The sequence below is a fragment of the Nuphar pumila genome, chromosome 2 (assembly GCF_984573655.1).
Source record: "Nuphar pumila chromosome 2, dmNupPumi1.hap1.1, whole genome shotgun sequence".
NCBI lineage: Eukaryota > Viridiplantae > Streptophyta > Magnoliopsida > Nymphaeales > Nymphaeaceae > Nuphar > Nuphar pumila.
This window is the reverse complement of record NC_143250.1, coordinates 134,827,737-134,846,416: the sequence shown is the minus strand read 5'-3', so window position 1 is coordinate 134,846,416 and position 18,680 is coordinate 134,827,737.

Sequence of the window (18,680 nt, the reverse complement as noted above, 5' to 3'; positions counted from 1 at the left end):
AAGCTGACTAAACAAATCAACAAACAATAGTATTTGAGTTACTTTGATTAATAAAGGGTTAATTGAAATATTTTAAGAATAGCATCTCTTTTTTTTCTTTTGATGAAAGATGCTGGGAGAGAGGGCTCCTACCCATTATTGAAGCTATGTACAAACGACAACCACAAAAAAAAGGCCAAAGAATCAGCTATACACTGCATAAAAATGAATCAAACGTAATGAGAACCCCAATCAAGTAAAGGGCAGACACGGGAGGTATCCTAGCCACTGTCCATATCCCTCCAGTTTCTAGATTCACCCACCTCAATAGAAACTAAAAGATCCTCCAGTTTCTTGATTCAGGCAGCTCAATAGAAACTAAAAGAAGGAGCCCTGTGTTGAGGGATGTTAGAATACCAGACCCGATATCCAACTCCAGATCCAATAACAAAAAGAATCCAGAAGCCCAACGTGTTCAAGATAGAGATCGATCAGATAAAAAAGCATCCAGAAGTTCAACACGTTCAAGATAGAGATCAGATCAAGAAGCATCCAGAAGTTCAACACATCAAGAAGCATCTAAAAGCTGTACATATTCAAGATAGAGATCATGTCCAAGGAGTAGATAACTTGGACTCTCTTATTAAACGTCTCAATGGGACTACCCTCTCTCTAAGAGAGAGACTTTATAAATACAGGACCTTAGGCTCTTGTTATTCTAGTATCCCATATTTTAGAGGACATTGTAGTAAACTCTATATAAACATCTATGGGGATCAACCCTCAGCATTGAGTGTTGAGGTGAGGGTTCGTGGACATAGGATCATTTAGATCTAAACCACGTTTAAAAATCATGTATTTGTGTGTTTTTGCTTCTGTTATAATTTTCGCAATTACTGCATTAGTTTATGAATTACTGCATTAGTTTATGGTATCAGAGAGCACGTGCCTGGGCATCATGGCTGCATCAACATCATCCAGTTTAAATTCAGAAATAAGCTCTATTTTTTACCTGCTTCAACTACTATACAATATTTCCTTAGTACCAAGTTGTCTTCTGACAACTATTTGCTGTGGAAATCTCAATTTATCCCATAATTGATCACGTATGATCTACATGATTTGATTGATGGATCCAAACCACACCCAGCCAATTTCACCACACAAGATGAAAAACAAATACTCAATCCTCAGTTCATCAAATGGCAACGCCAAGACCAGTTCCTCCTCAGCTGGCTTATCTCTTCCTTGACCGAACCTGTTCGTGCACAGGTCGTTGGTTTAAAAATCTCATTTGAGGTCTGAGAAGCCTTGAGAGAAACATATGCTGCCCACTCTCGATCTCGAGTATTGCAGTTAAAAGATCAACAACATACACTCAAAAAAAGAGAGAAAAGCATTGGTGAGCTTTTTCAAAAAGCTAAATCCATCGCATACCAGCTAGCCATGGCAGTCAAACTTGTCTTAGATAAAGACATGGTCTTGTTTATTTTATAGGCCGTTCCTCCTGTGTATGCAGCCTTCAGAGTCTCAATGTCTACTCGTTCAGATACCATATCCATAAATCAGATTCACAGTATGCTCCTATCAGATGAAGCACACAGCTGAATCTACCACAGCTAGATGTTGCGCCAGAAACAAATTTCCAACAATCGATCCAATAATAATTTCAATAACTTTAGCTGAGGACACGATAGAATTTTTTAGCAAGGAGGTCGATTTAGAGGCTGTGATCATGGACAGCCCTATAATCAAAACACTCCCAAAGTTAACTACCAGTATTGTGAGAAACCAAATCATATCGTCAATGTTGCCAACTTTAGCGAGACACCACCTCTGAGTCGTCACCCGTGACAGTTGGTTCTCAAATTCAGGTGCCTCACATCACATGACACCAGATTTGAGTTCTCTATCACTTTATTTAAATTATCAAGGCAATGATATAGTTAAAGTTGGTAATGGGACATGTTTGCCTATCTCTCATATTGTTGTTGTTGTTGAGTTTCACTTATCTCATTGTTGTGTTAAGGATTCAGTAAGGAGAAAATAAATTCTCTGCGGAACGACCAAGAATGGATTGTACCATGTCTACCTTAGCCCCAGAAAAGAAGCTCATGTTGAAAAATGAATGATCACTTCATAGTGGCATTGTCGGTAGGTCACCCAGCTTTGCAAATCGTCCAAAAAGTTATCTTTAAATTTAGGCTGTCTTTCATTAATTAGGTTATTTCTAGCGTGTGTGAAGCTTGTCAAAAAAGGGAAACATCATAAACTTTCCTTCTCTCCAAGTATGCATCAAGTTTCTAAACCGTTAGATTTAACTTTTACTGATGTGTGGAGACCTGCCCCAGTTACTAGAACTAAATGCTTTAGATATTATCTTAGTTTTATGAATGATTTTTCTCGATTTACTTGGATTTTTTTTATAACAAATAAATCTAATGTGACATCTATATTTCTAAAATTTAAAATGCATGTTGAGAACATTGTTGTCATAAAAATCAAGTTTTTGCAAACTAATGATGGAGGATAGTTTAAGGACCTAGATACATTTCTTGCTAACTCTGGGATTGAACATTGTGTGTCCTGCCCTCATATTTAGGAACAAAATGTATTTGGTGAGTACAAAGATCAACATATTGTCGAAACCGATATCTCTATTATGGCTTACACCCATGTCTTGACCCAGTTTTGGCTCTATGCAATTTTCATCGCTATTCATTTGATTAACCATCTACCTACCCTAACACTACAAGAAAACTGTTAATTAGCGACGGAAATTTACGACGGATTTTTTCCGTCGCAAATTTGCGACAGATTAGCTAGAGAAAACTTTCTTCATGAATCCGTCGCTAATTAGCGACGGATTAACGACAACAATTTTTTTGTCGCCAATTCTCAATACAAGAAAACATTTTAGCGAGGGATTTTTTTCGTCGCTAATCCGTCGCTAATTAGCGACGAAAAAATTCCCTCTCTAAATCCCTCGCTAATTTTCGATTTAAACAGAGCGCGAAATTTTCCCTCTCTCCCCGTTCAAAATTTAAATTGACCGCGCTCGATTTAAACCGACTTCAATGATGCAGAGTGATTGCTGTGCAAGTCAGTTCATGGTGGACGACGATGATGCAGAGTGATCGCTGGAGGACGGCGACGCCGGTTCACGGAGGACGACGACGCCAGTTCACGAAGGACGGCGATGCCGGTTCACGGAGGATGATGACGCTGGTTCACGAAGGACGCCGACGCCGAAGAGCACCAGTTCATGGAGGACGGCGATGCCGGAGAGCATGCTGGTTCATGGAGGACGGCGACGCCGGTTCACGAAGGATGACGACGCCGGTTCACGGAGGACGGTGACGCCGGAGAGCACCGGTGACAGTTTACGGAGGATGGTGACGCCGGTTCACGGAGGACGGCAACGCCGAAGAGCACCAGTTCACGGAAGACAATACAAGTCCGACGATGAGGCAAAGCGATCATTCTGTGCAATGCCTGTCGGGCGCGGTATAAGTCCGACTTATTGCTACCGGAATACCGCCCAACAGGGATCAATTTTTTTTTTAAATTTAGCGACAGATTAGCGACGGATAATTTACGTCGCTAAGTTGTCGCAAATTAGCGATGAAATTAACGACAGATAAGTTTTTTTCGCTAATTAGCGAGCAAAAAATCGCGATGGCCTCTATCCATCGCTAATCCGTCGCTAAACAGTTTAGCGACGACTTAGCGACGGATAAGTGATGGATATAGTCCGTCGCTAATCCACGATTTTCTTGTAGTGTAACCTTTGTCGTAAATCTCTTATTGAAACCCTCTTCCATTAAACACAATTATAAATTCTTAAAACTTTTGGGTTGTACAAGTTACCCTATCTTAGACTGTATAGGGCTCACAAGTTAGATTACAAGTCCTCCAATCATATTTTCTTGGCTAAAATCCCAATCATCATGGATATCTATGTTTAAATCCCATAACCCAAAAGTTTATTTTTTCTCGTTATGTCAGCTTTGATGAGGGATCTTCCACATTTCAAAACCAACATACCATATCCCAACCCACACACAAAACTAGTGTGAACAATCTTATTTTATCTCCTTACCTGGCCCACCTTCTCCTTGCTCTAGTTCAACCATCGTTGTCATTTCACCTAGCCCACCGAGTCCAACCTCTATATTGTCTAGCCCTTCTGAACCTCTAGGCTTAGCCAATGTGGGGTCAGATCAATCCCCACCCCTCAGTGTAACAGAACTTATCCCCCCCCCCCCCTACACACTCATCACATAATTACTCATGCATAGGATGAGACTCTTAAGCCCAAGCTGTTCTAAGCCACCAAGCACCCTCTTCATGTTGCTCTCCTCACTGAACTTTTTACCAATATAAAATCTACTACCTTTAAACAAGCTTTGTCACACTCCCACTGACATGATGCCATGCACACAAAGTTCTTGGCCCTACTAAAAAATCAAACTTGGACTATGATTCCGCCTGATCTATCCTAGAACTTAATTGGTTGTAAGTGGATTTATCCCATTAAACAAAAGGCCGACAAATCTCTTGAGTGATATAAAGCCCGCCTTGTTGCAAAGGGATTTCATCAAGGTCTTGACTACTTTGACACCTTTAGCCCTATTGTCAAACTACCTACTATTCATATCGTGCTTTCTGTAGCTCTCGGTCGACATTGGCTTGTTCAACAACTTGATATCCATAATGCCTTCCTTCATGGCTTTATTAATGAAGACGTGTAGATGGAACAAGCACTCGATTTTTGAGATCCCAAATTTTCACACCATGTGTGTAAGCTCAAGCAAGACATGTATGAACTTAAGCAAGCACCTCAGACGTGGTACCAATGCCTAAATAATGCTATTGTGAATAATATTTTTATGTAATCTCGAGCTGATGCATCATTCTTCATTTTATGCAAACTGAATCTAATGGCTTATGTCCTAGTGTATGTTGATGACATCTTTGTTATAGGTAGCTCACCTACGTTTATTTGGTTCCTAATAAGGAGCTTAAGTCAGTGCTTTGCTTTAAAGGATCTTGGGTGACTACACTATTTTTTATGTATTAAAATTGTTTACACACCAGCCGGTCTCCTTCTCTCTTAGCGCAAATATGTTCATGACATTTTACATAGAATGCCCATGTTTGGTGCACCAAACCTATTTGCACACCTATGGCTCTGTCTGCATGGTTAACAACTGATGACCCTTTATTCATGATCTTACACCATATCACAATGTGGTGGGTGCCTTGCAGTACGTGACCCTTATCCTATTCTCGCCTTTTCGATGAATCATGTTTGTCAATATATGCATCAACTGACCATTGACCATTGAAGTGCGGTGAAAAGAATTCTACGTTACCTCAAGGAAACCATCCACTATGGGCTCCTAATTCAGCCATATGCCTCTACATCACTATTTTTTTCTTCTATTACTGTTTGAGTCGGTTACCCTAATAACAAAAAGTCCACATCTAGATATGCCGTCTTTCTTGGGCCACACATTATCTCTTGAAGCTCAAAAAATATGTTATGGCTCATTCCAGCACAGAGGCCGAGTATAGGGCCATCACCAATGCTGCCACAGAAATATCGATGGTTCATGCCCTCTTTTGAAAACATTGGTGTTCTTATTTTGTAACGACCCCAAACTGACCCTCAAAAAATGCAGAATTGAAATACTTGTTCTTTTATCTGTATTTCAACAATTCAGTAACGAAAACTTGCACTTTTAGACTTGTTGAAAAGCTAAGATTCAGATATAAGGTTGTCTAATTTTGTGGCAAAGTCGAAAACTCATTTGGAGTGCTTGTTTTTCTAACTCAAAATCTGGTACTGATATTTTCTCTGTGTTGTGAAACAGTCAAGTAGTCAGCATTTCTGGAGACTTATCTCCCAAACCACTTATCGGATCACTATGATTTCAGTAGCATTGAAAAGATAACAAACTTCTTTCTCTATTTTTTTTTATTTTTTATTTTTGGTGAAGGTAGCCAAAAAAGAATAGAACAATCAGAATAGGCATCTCAATGCCTATTCAACACCCATTTTTAAGAATGCTTGTGGAGCCATATCTCAGTACTCGTCTATCAGTTTTTAGTGTTCCATATGTCATTGGAAAGATGTTTTTATTTTTTTTTCTTTTCTCTGTTGGGCATTTTTTTGAATTCTATAATTTTGAGAGTCTAAAATCAGTAGAAACATTTGCCATTGTTTCTTGACTCAGAAAAATTTCAATAAAACATCCCATTTTCGAATTGGATTGCATTTTTTTTTTGGGTTTTAGAGCACTGATCCCTCTAAATCGTATATGCATCCTACTTTTCTGTGTTGTGTGTGGTGTTTGGACCCAGATATACCTTTCAGATAAGGTCCATATTAGGATCCAAAAATCTAATCCATTTTATTTTCTCGCATAAAAAAATATTCTGGATACAAAACCATAGTGTTTTCTGGCGTGCATTTCCCATTTCTTCTCGCTAAAAATAATAAATAGATTATGTGTTTACTTTATTGTTTTAAAATTAGAAAAATAACCTAGAAAAGCTTGTTGGAGACTCACATGACACTTAGAAATTCTTATTGAAATTTCAAACCTCCAACAAGAATTGAAATCACTTTGTTTAAAGGCAATGCTTACTTCATATATGTTCTCAATGCTTTATCCTCTCTCTTGGGACTTTGATTGTAGATACTTTGTTTTCTGCTTGAATTTTCAAAAACCCCCAACTCATCCTAAAATTTTGGATCTTCAGATCCTCCACTTGTACTAGAAGCATACAACTTGGGCATATTGGTGGTGGACCAAGGAGACTGGTAACCCGCTCGCAATACCAAAATTTTTAGTTTAGGTATATTATGAAAGGTCCGGTGTGGAGAAATTTTGTCCAAATAGAACCTATTTAGAGCATACCTCATAGATCTGCGAAGCATTCGAGGAGAACTAAGAAACTTGTTTTTGAAATCGTGATCTCTATGTTATTTGGCTCATTTAGACTCTTGTTTGTATTAGATCATAAACCACGGTTCTACAAAAGGATCCCATCAATCCTCTAAGGTTCTTGATTTTGGATTTGAGTTAGGGTTCTAAGAACCCGAAATTCATCTAGAAATCTAGAGAAGCTACCTAGAGGCACTTGAAAGTTAAGACATTTGTTAGCTAGGATTTCGCTAAAAGATCTGGGAGCACTTCTTTTTAGTGGGATATCCATCAATGAACCCATCATGGAAGATTTGAATCAATTAGAACCAGAACCAGAAGAAGTAGAGGACTAGGAAGAAGTGCAGTATGAGGAAACAAAAAAGGGTAAAGGTGTTGCAGATTAGTTCTTAGAACAATTCATCTTAGAAGAAGTCAAAAATTCCAATGAGGTTTTGAGAACTATAATGCAAGGTCTACAACATAAATTTTTGGAAAATAAAGCCAAATTAAAATGTTTCAAACAAAGTAAAAAATTTAAGGAACAACAAGTGTTGATTTGAAAGGTCTGATCATTTCATATCTCAGATCCAATCATGTCAGTTTTAAGAAAATTGATTCCTGACCTAGTGAATAGGAGGAGTGAGTCCGTAATCTTGAAGAAGAGCTAAAAAATGTGACTCGTCAGATAAAAAGAACCGAAGGTGAGAGAAGACCATATGAGATCCAAAACTTCATTTTGGGTCAAGCTACTGAACCTTTGGATCTCACCTTCAGAAAGTTTGATGGCACTGGGAACTTAACACATATCACTTTGTTTTTGGATGCCTACTTTGATTGTTTAAACAATGATCGAGCATTGATCTGAAGGTTCCTAAGGAGCTTAGAAGGAGAAGCTTTTACTCGGTTCTCTACTCTGGATGTCTATCAGATCTGATAATTCTAGACTCTAATGAATCTATTTATCAAGAGATTCAGATTTAAAGTGGATGCCTTTCCAACAATCAGCCAACTCTATGATCTTAGGCCAAAGAAGGACGAGGATGCTCAAGACTTCATAAATACACAAAGATCAATTTATCATCATATTAAAGAACTGATATGGGAATCTCTAAAAAGACTCTTAGCCACCTATAGGTGTGAGACCTCCATGGATTTGATTGATGTTACCACCTGAATGGAAGAAAACCTCAAAAGAAGCATGTATGATATGATTCTGATAAATACTGGGTCTGAAAAGGATAGATCCAAAAGGAAGAGCCACCCAATATCCAAGTTAGTGCAATCACTTCTTAAAGAGAGAAGAAAAGGTCAAAGCCTTCAAAGCAAAATCAGGGGCACACCCAAAATCCAAAATGACTTAGCTATAGAGTGTTCATTTAGATCCAGCAGACTCGATCTCAAGTCCTAGATATTTTGTTGAAAAGTAAAGAATTTGAATTGCCTAAAGTGTCAAGTCTTCTCCAGATGAAAGAAAGGGACCACACAATATTTTGTAGATATCATCAGGCCTTGGGTCATGATACTAAAGAATGTATGTCTCTTATGCATATAATCCAAGACTATATTGACAAAGGTGAACTGATCTTGAAAAATGAAGAAGCTCAGGAGGAACCAAGTTGCGTTCAAAATGAGAAACTCTACATGATTAGCAAAGTTGAACCAATATTAAAAGATTTTGTCATAATTCTCATAGTTTAGATTGACTTTACTAATCAGAGAAAAGCTTCACAATAGTCAGAATCACCACAACTGGCCTATCCTCAGGTCTACCAATGTGAGATTCAAGTTGAGGAGAAAGAAAAAAATGATTTTGGCCAAGTCTTGAGAAAAGCAATTATGTTTGAGTCATCCACTGAGGTTGTCATTATGAAAGAGGAAGAGAAAGACTTTGTCATGACTTCAAAAGAAAAAAGTTTTCCCATGATTTCAAAAAATAAGCTCATACTATGCTTGAATTGAGCATTGAGTTTCCCATTCTAGAAAAAGAAACGATGTCTAAGAATCTCATTAAAGAGGAAGATCTTGAATATGTTGATGCGATGGAAGATTTTGATTCATCCAAATCGACAAATGGTGTGCGTTTTGAAAAATGATTTTTAAAACAATATTTTTAATCAAAATCAAGTGAAAGCCAAACACCAAAAATATAAAAACTGGCTCACACGAGTGGTGGAGTCCAAGTCGATCTCAGGGAACGAGAAATACTTTGTATTCAACACACAATCTAATTACATTTTATTGCCAAAATAAAAAGAATTAATTAAATAAATAACTGCGATAGTGATGCCCTACGTAGAGGGCTTAAACAAATAATTAAATGGCTTATTATAGACCCAATAAATAAATAAATAAACCCTAATCTAAAAAAGAAAAGAAAATGCTTCAGTGCTTCGAGTCTTCTTGTCCCTTTTTGATTGATTTGCTTCCCTTTATCCTTCCCTTGTGTACCTTTTAGGTAATTAGGTTGAACACTTTTGTATGGTTTGCTAAAGGGCTCCCTGAGGGCACTTTCGAGGGCTTGAGGGGACCTCAGAGGGTACTTTGAGGGCACGAAAAGGGCTCTTTCGCATGTTTCAACACTTCACTGCAAAACACAAAAACAAAACAAACAACATAAACAGAAATCTATAAGAAAATTAAAGGTGAAAATGAAGAAAAATCATAAAAACATGAACTAATTAATATGAACTAAACTACTAACATGAACTAACTAATAACAAGCTTGTAACAACCTAACACTAAAAGACAAAATAATAAAACTACCTAACTAACAACTCAAAGAACTAAATTGCAACAAACCATGATTAACTAATGCAAGAAATCAAGAATTCAAGAAACTAAAATACTCTAAAGAAATCAAGAAAGCACTCAATTAGGCTAATTAATTAATTATTATTAACAAGTTGATAAAGAAAAACAATTAGCAAGACTAGAGAAAAATTGGCTAAATGAAACCATGCTACTCGGTTAATTTGAATCATCAACTAAGGCTAATGCTAACTATATATATGCAAGATGGATAATAAAATGAAGCCTAGATTAGTTGAACGTGAATCGCACAACATGCTGGACCTAATACCCACTAAAAGACAAAATTATGCAATTAAGTAATCTAACATATGCATGAGAAAAAAAAATAAAAATATGAACTACTATTAAATCTAAAACGCAGCCAATATGAATTAACGTGTTTTGAACTAACTAATGCAGTAACTTAATCTAAGAAATTTATTTACAGCAACACGAATTGACATGAATTAACAAACTCAACTAACTAAATCTGGACCTTAGCTACAGTAGAACACGTTTTAAGAAAGTAGTCTAATCTAATAAAACTGATGGTAAAAAAAATTCTCTAAACAAGACTAAATCGGTTAAGCTAATGGAATTGATAAAACATAAATTCTGGGAACAATCCTACTCTAATTTCATCTAACTATTGAATGAAAACTTTCTAAAGAAAAGAAAAACTAACTGATAAAAGAAAGCAATCAAAATTTATTCTAAACTATTAAAAAACGATAATCGAGTAGTTCGGATAGAAAAAAAAATCTACTTAATCTACCACATCAATCTAACTTAAATCTATTGACATCAAATAAAGAAAGAATTAATTTACAGACTCTAATTACAGAATTAATCGTGAAATAGTAACTAATTAAACCAACTAAAAAAATGATAATGAGTAAATCGGCCAATACTAACTCTATAAAAACCGCTAATTACTAGATAACAGTCTAATAGCTAACTTAGCATTGAAAGTAACGATTTTGGGACTAGAGTTTGCATTAACTAAACTAACCTAATATTAACTTCAAACAAAAGGAAATCAAATCTATTTAATGACAAGAATAAAATTTCATAAAATGATAAAGGCTAATCGGCTAACAAGAAATATTTACATGATAAAAAAATTTATAAAAACATGATTCTGACTATCCTACACTAAATTTAATTTAGAACTAATCTAACACTGATCAAGAACTAATAGAAAGATAAAAACCCTATGTTAAACCTATCAATCTATTTAAATCAAGATTACCAAATATTTAAATCAAGAAACAACTATACTATAAAAAACAAAATATATTTTTGTTCTTTTTATTTATTTAGATGCAATAAAACTAATCTAAGCTACGTTAGTATGATCATCACAAAATTTTTCCTATTGTGATATTCTCTCTTTTCCTTCTCTTTTCTTTTCCAACCTCTATTTCCTCCTTTTTGAAGGGAGAAAATGAAAGATAGAAAAGAAGAGAGAAGAGAAAAGAAAAAAAAAGAGAAGAGAAGAGGAACTCTTTTGCAGGGTCTCACTTGACCTTAATTTGAAAATATTTGAGAAAATAACTTACCTCCGTTTTGAAATATTTGCGGGAAAACTGCGAGACGGGATTCGCTCGTCGGTACGAGGTTCGACCATTCCTGGCGCCTTTACCAGAGGTAATCGAACCAAGGGTCGAATTTATGCCTTTTACTTTGTAAAGAATTTATCTAAGAATCTATTCTAAGTCTAAATGCACAAAGAATCATGCTTGTGCAATGCAAGAATGTATGCTCTTTTTGAAAATGTTTTGAAATATTCCAAGTGTTTCTGAGATGAATTTGATAATAGAATGAAGAAATGGTTTCTAACTTAGAACTTAAGACTAAAGTTCTAAGTTTTTGAAATAATCAGAGTTTGAGAACAAATCTTGTCTTTGAAAGGAATGTTTCTTCTGAAGTTGAGATAAAAGGAAAAAAAAGGAAATTTCAAAGTCATAAATGGACTTTGAATCAGAATGGAGATGAAATGAAATTGAATTCTAACTTTGAAGTTTTGAAATCACAATGAAATGTGGGAAATCTAAATAGGATTGATTTGAAAGTTGAAATTTAAGATGGAATTTGAATCCAAGGTCTGGTTTCTAAATAGAGTTGAAATTTAAAATCGAATTCTGGATTTAGAATCCGAAGTGGGAATTGGATCTGAACTCTGGAATCCAAGATGAATTTGGATTCTGAATTTTAAATGGAATTGGATCTAAGATCTGAGATCCAAAGTGGAATTGGGTTCTGGATCCTAGAATGGATTTGAATATGAAGTCTGAGATCCAAAGTAGAATTGGGTTCTGGATCCTAGAATGAATTTGGATCTGAAGTCTGAGATCCAAAGTAGAATTGGGTTCTGGATCCTAGAATGGATTTGGATCTGAAGTCTGAGACCCAAAGTGAAGATTATACTTGGAAATCTGGATCCAAGTTGGGATTTTAACTTTGGTTTTTTTTGGAATTTCAAAATTGATTTGAGGATGAATTTCAAAGTAAAATTGGACTTTGAACTTGAATTTGGAATTTATAAAATGAATCAAGTTGAATTTTAAACTTTGAATTTGATTTGAAGGTTTTGGAAAATGAGATAGAATTGAAATAGGAATTTGAAGAGATATTCACAATCACTTGGATTTTAAAAGGAATTTTTGAAAATATGATGCAATTCTATCCTTAATGATGAAATGAATTTAAAGAATTTGAATTTGGAATTTGAAAAGTTATTTCATTCTGTAAATGAATTAAAAATGAGGTTGAAGACATAATACATCCCTGACTATGGTCATTGAATGTATTATGTAATAACTACATTTAAATTCAAGTGAAGAATAAAATACATTTTTGTGCTTTTATAGAATTTAAAATGAAATTAACTCTCAATATACCCTGACTATAGCCATTGCTATATATTTTGAGCCAATTTTAAGTTAAACTCTAATAAAAGAGATAAATATTTAAAAAATATGATGATTTTTGAAAAGAGGGATCCAGTGTGGATCCAGTGTTATTTCATAAAAGATAAAAATACTAAGTCTTGTTTACATCCCGATTATGGCCATTGATGTAAATCATCAACTTAGGATTAATTTACCTCTTACGAAATGGTGCACGTGCCATTCGTGTTTCACCATTGTGAGAATTTGAGAAATAAAGGCAAAAATGCATGAAAACAAGCAATTCATGAAATGCTCATTCATTCTATCTAAAACAAGAAATAAAAATTCTCATTAAGGCTTAACTATTACAATACATAAAATTGAAATTACAACTCCCAATGATGATATTTTCCACATATTTTTTGCAAAACAACTGGGTTAATATGAAAATAGAAGAATAATGGCATATATTCCATGGATATCTAAAAAGATGTTCATAAACCAAGATATGAATGATGGAAAAGGTGGAGAGGATATATATATACCTATATACATATATATATATACATATATATATATATATATATATATATATATATATATATATATATATATATATATATATATATATGTATGTGCATATATATGCATATATGACATATATGATATCTTGTGAAATAAGTGTATATGACGATGACATAGCGGACAATGTACTACATAATGATGAAAATGAAGTGATGAACATATATGGTGAATATAAGATATGCTAATGTAGGTATATACAACCATGATTAAAATTCATTAACAGTTCATTTCCTATGAACTGGCTCCCATCCTGACAACCGATTGGCCTTGATTCTATAAACCCACCCGGAAGGTTCATTATGTCAAAAACCACTATTTTGTTTATCTTTTCAACCTTCATGGAATATGATTTTAGTTTGCTATAAGTGGATAAATATGGATGAACACTGCTAAAGGAGCTGGACAATCACAACAACGACTGTGGGTGTGAGGTAGTAATGAAAAGGGAAAATGTATATCAGTTGGTGAAATGGAGGTAAAATGGGTTGAAAGTGGGTGACTATGTTGCTGTGAGGACAACAAACATTGTTTGTGAGTTGCAGCAGGTAAGGGAGGAGATGTGGCAGTTGCGGCATGTAGCAGACATGCTGCAAGATGTGCATAGATGATAAAATGCAGGGGCTGGAATGACTGTGGTGCTGGGGATGAAAGGTAAAGGGGATGGTCTGTGACAAGGGCAGCAGATAAAGATGATAGTTGGAGATTGCAGCTAATGCATGTGATTCTGGGGTAGCAGGCAACAGGTCAAGTCATTTTCCAAAGTTGTGAAGCCATTTATACTTTATAAACAAACCTGGAGGCATAGGGTAACAGACGTGGCCTAATAGGAAGACCAACTCTACCATTAGAACAATACATGCCTTTTCATTCACTGGAAATACTCCTGATCACGTGCAACACTACTTCCTGGCTCACCACCAAATAAAAAATGCAAATTTTGGGTTCCCAGCTTCTTCAATACGAGCCTTGTTCTCAAATTCTGGTCCAAAGCTGGCTATGAACTCACACAAAAGTATTATATTATTAGTGACCTCTTCATCTGATGACGGTTGTGGAAGACCAATTGATGTTTCTGCATTCGGCAAACCATCCACCACTGTAGATTCATGCTGGTGCATGCTATCTCCTTCTTTGTTTAGCCAACCACTGGGAAGATGTGCATAGTTTTTTAATTTAGAAGAGTCAGATGAATCCATAGAAGTGTGTGTAAGGGGTGTGCAAATAAGGTGTTGTAGATTGTAGCTGACAAAGAAGATATTATGAAGAGTGCATGGAAATGTGCAGCAAATGTGACAAGGGAAGATGATGGCTTCCAAATTCTTTTGGTAATATTAACAAATTCATCATATATTCAAGCCTTAATGCATCCATAACAGTTCATCATGACAGATATTTCAAGAGTTTTGCAAAAAAAAGTGAAAAAAATATAAACACATACCTCCAAAAGTAGCTAATGAATGTCCTTTTGCAGATTACATAAAAAAAAGGTCATCGGATTCTCCAACGTGCTTAATACAACTCCTTTTTGAATTGGATAGGGGTTCTAATACATCTCTGAAATGTTGTTGAAACAGCTGGCAAGCCTTCTTCTGGCTGTTGTCACTACCTGTAACTGCGGATCCTCTGCAACTTAAATTTCAACATGGTAAAAGAAGAAAATATAACCCCTTTTGCTATGACAAATAACATGCTATGACAATTAGCCCATTCATCAGCTCCTGCAGAATGACTTTGGAAGGTAACCAATGGGTTGGTTCTTGGTGGGATCAGCAAACTCCAGATTACTTCCTCTTTTATAACGACAAACAGATTTTCAATGAACAGGTGATCTGATAGATCAAACACGACGCAGATCCCTGTGAGCATTACTGAGTCTTTTTGGCAAGAGTGGAATTCGGTTGTGATAGTGTACCTATATTCTTTGGTAACTCAACATTTGCCTTATCGAGTTGTCATTTTGGTTATGTGTGTTTATCTTCAGCCGATGATTTCTTTTGTTGTAGCTGGAGATTGTTTATTTATCCTTAATATTGCATCCATCGATGTGGGGAGTGTGTGAGAAATAAACTGGGCTCGGCTCATGTTCCTTCTCGTGGATGTAGGCAGTCACTACCGAACCACGTAAATCCTTTTTTGTTTGTATGTGTTTGTTTTAATATGGTATCAGAACTCGATGCGTTGAAGTAATCGTCGTTCTTATAGTCTTTGTATTGAGTGGAGGATCAATGGCCGAAAATGCTACCAATACCACTGAAGGTTCTGTTGCTGAGAATAGTGGGAGTTCCTCCACCCAAATTATCGAGAATAAGGTTGGTTACTCTAAGCAGAATCATGTTCTTAAAATCACTAACACACTGTTCTCTGAAGCTGATTATCTAAGTTGGGCAATGACCGTTAAGTTATTTCTCAGTGGCAGATCCAAACTTAGATATGTCTTTGGAAAAATCGCTAAACCAGATCTCACTTATGAAAAATGGGAATCTGAGAATGATATGGTCATGAGTTGGATGTTAAACTCTATGGAACTGACTATTGCTAGATGCTTTCTGTTTATGAACACTACAAAGAAAATCTGGGATACAGTTAAAGAGATTTATGGTGAACAATTTAACCTTGCAAGAGTCTACGAGCTTCAACTAGAAATAGCTAAATATATTCAGGATGACAAGCCCTTTAGTTTGTACATAGGTACACTTAGAGGGATGTGGGACAAATTGCTCCAATATCGTCCTCTTACTGGCGATATCCTTGAAAGTAAAAAGGGTTTGAAAACCTGCGAAGCCAAATCATGATGACAATGTCGTTTCCTTCATATAACACGATATGCGCAATGATCCAACATGAAGAAACTTGCAGAAAAGTTATGAATCCGAGCATTCAAATTAAAGAAGATTAGGCCAAAAAAATGGTGTTTCAGGTTGACGTAAAGCATAGTCATTCAGGCACCGAACCTCCAAGCATTTTTTCTCAAGACCGGTACCGACTAAGGTTGAAACTTAAATGCTCCTATTGTAAAAAGTTAGGTCATTCCAAAGATCGGTGTTAAGATCTTGTGAGTCGTCCTAACCGTAACAAGGAAAACAATATTAAAGCCGATGCTGCAAACTGTCACCAAGGATGACCTTACTCATTTTTTCCAACAGATGGCCAAAACTAACCTAGCATTGTCATATCCCATTAGTGATGCTCTTGCAGTACAACAAGGTAAAATTCATGCTCTTCTTTCATGTATTACAAACAATGAGTGGATTATAGATTCTGGAGCCTCAGACCACGTGAAAAACCTTGATGATGGCCTGACTCGCTCAAAAAACTGGTATATACTGTCGATGTTTCTACCATGATGGTCATCAGCATAAAAAATGCCAATTTTATGAATCGTGATACCGATTCTAAAGTTCTCATCGTTCCAAAACTTGATGCTAATCTTATGTCCGTAAGCCAGATTACTAAGACTCATGATTATTTGGCTATTTTTTCTTCTAAGGAGGTTGTCTTTCAAGACAGAAGATCAAAGAGGATGATTGGTAGAGGAATAGAACACAATGGTCTATACATCTTTAGTCAACCAAAGACAACATTTTTGAGTAGTGCTCAATCAAGTAACACTTATAGCCTTTGGCATTCACGTCTTGGATATGCTTATGCTAAAATTATAAAATCTTTGGTGCTTGAATTGAATAATAACAGTCTATCGTGCGATGCTTGCGAATTTGCTAAGGGCACTAGGCTTCCTTTTCAAAACTCCTCCACTAAAAGTAGTGAGTTTTTTAAATTGTTGCATTCTAATGTGTGGGGTCCATCCCCCGTAGACTTTGTGTTAGGTTTTAGATACTATGTCATATTTATTGAAGATAGATCTCGGGTCACCTGGGTATATTTTCTAAAACATAAATATGAAGTGGCCAAAGTTTTTAAAAAAAATTATAATATTGTGTGTACTCAATATGATCACAAGATTAAACGTCTGTGATCTAATAATGGAGGAGAATATATTAATGAAGTTCTTGGTGATTTCTTGTCTAAGCAAGGTATAATACCTCAAACTACTTGTGTTGAAACCCCGCAACAAAATGGGGTTGTTGAAAGAAAAAACCAAAACTTGATCAATGTGTCTCAGTCTCTTATGTCTTATATGAACATCCCTCAACAATATTGGGTTGATGCCATAGCTATTGCCTGTTACATCATAAACCGTATTCTAAGTTCTAGTCTAGAGTATGAGATCCCTATGAAAAATTTGAGAAATAAAAAAAATTCATCAACCATTTAAAAGTTTTTGGGTGTAAGTGCTTCGTGCATATACAAGACAAATTTCACAATAAGCTTGAAAAAAGAGCCATCAAATGAATGTTTGTTGGATATTTTTTATAAAAAAGGGTTTTAAATGTTTAGATCCTATCTCAAAAAGGCTTTATGTGTCAAGGGGCATGGAATTTTTTGAGAAAGAACCCTACTTTCAGTGTCCTAATAAAGGGGAGAATCAACCGGCTCTTTCTTGCCTATACCCGATCCTCTTATTGAATCCAGACCTACCTTGCTTAGCCCTAATGATTTGATTGGCCCACCAGACAAAGATTCTGAGTCCTATCCCATACCAGATCATAATACAATACCTGTGAATCTCATGACCGGTACTAACTCAAGTAAGCCCTTACCTGAGACTCAAATTGGTTAAGAGGCCGGTAATTTGAGAAGGTCATCCTGTCCCACCAAGCCTCATGTCAAACTGAGAGATTATTACTCCTATTGCAGTACCAAGACTCCTAAAGTCCATTCAATAAAATATCAATTTGAACTTTCAAAACTGTCCGTACCTTATCAAACCTACCTTGCCAAAATGTATGCCCATCATGAACCTTCGAGTCATAAAGAAGCTCTTGAAGACCCTAAGTGGAAATCTGCTATGGATGATGAACTAAAAGCTTTACTCAAAAACAATACTTGAACATTAGTTGAATTGCCTAAAGGTAAGAAAATTGTTAGATGTCGATGGATATATAAAATCAAATTCAATAGTGATGGCTCTGTAGAAAGGTACAAGGCAAGACTGGTTGCAAAGGGATACACATAGAAAGAGGGTATTGACTTCACTTAAACTTTTGCGCCCGTTGCAAAAATGAGTTCAATCCGCATTCTTCTTTCTGTTGCTACTAATAAGCAGTGGGACGTCGTCCAAGTGGATGTGAAAAACACTTTTCTCCATGGGGAGTTGGAAAAAAAAGTATATATGGATTCTCCTTCGGGGTATGAATGTGATCATAAGAAAGCAAGCAAACTTCAGAAATCTATTTATGGTCTCAAGCAATCTCCTCGAGCCTAGTTTGCCAAGCTCAATGAGGTTCTTATCAAAATTGGTTTTAAGCGAAGTACTGTTGACTATACCATGTTTGTGTACATTTCTTCATAGGGTGCGATTATCTTGCTTGTATATGCTGATGATATAATTGTGATAGGGGACAATAAAGCTATGATGCAGAAAACCAAAAAAATC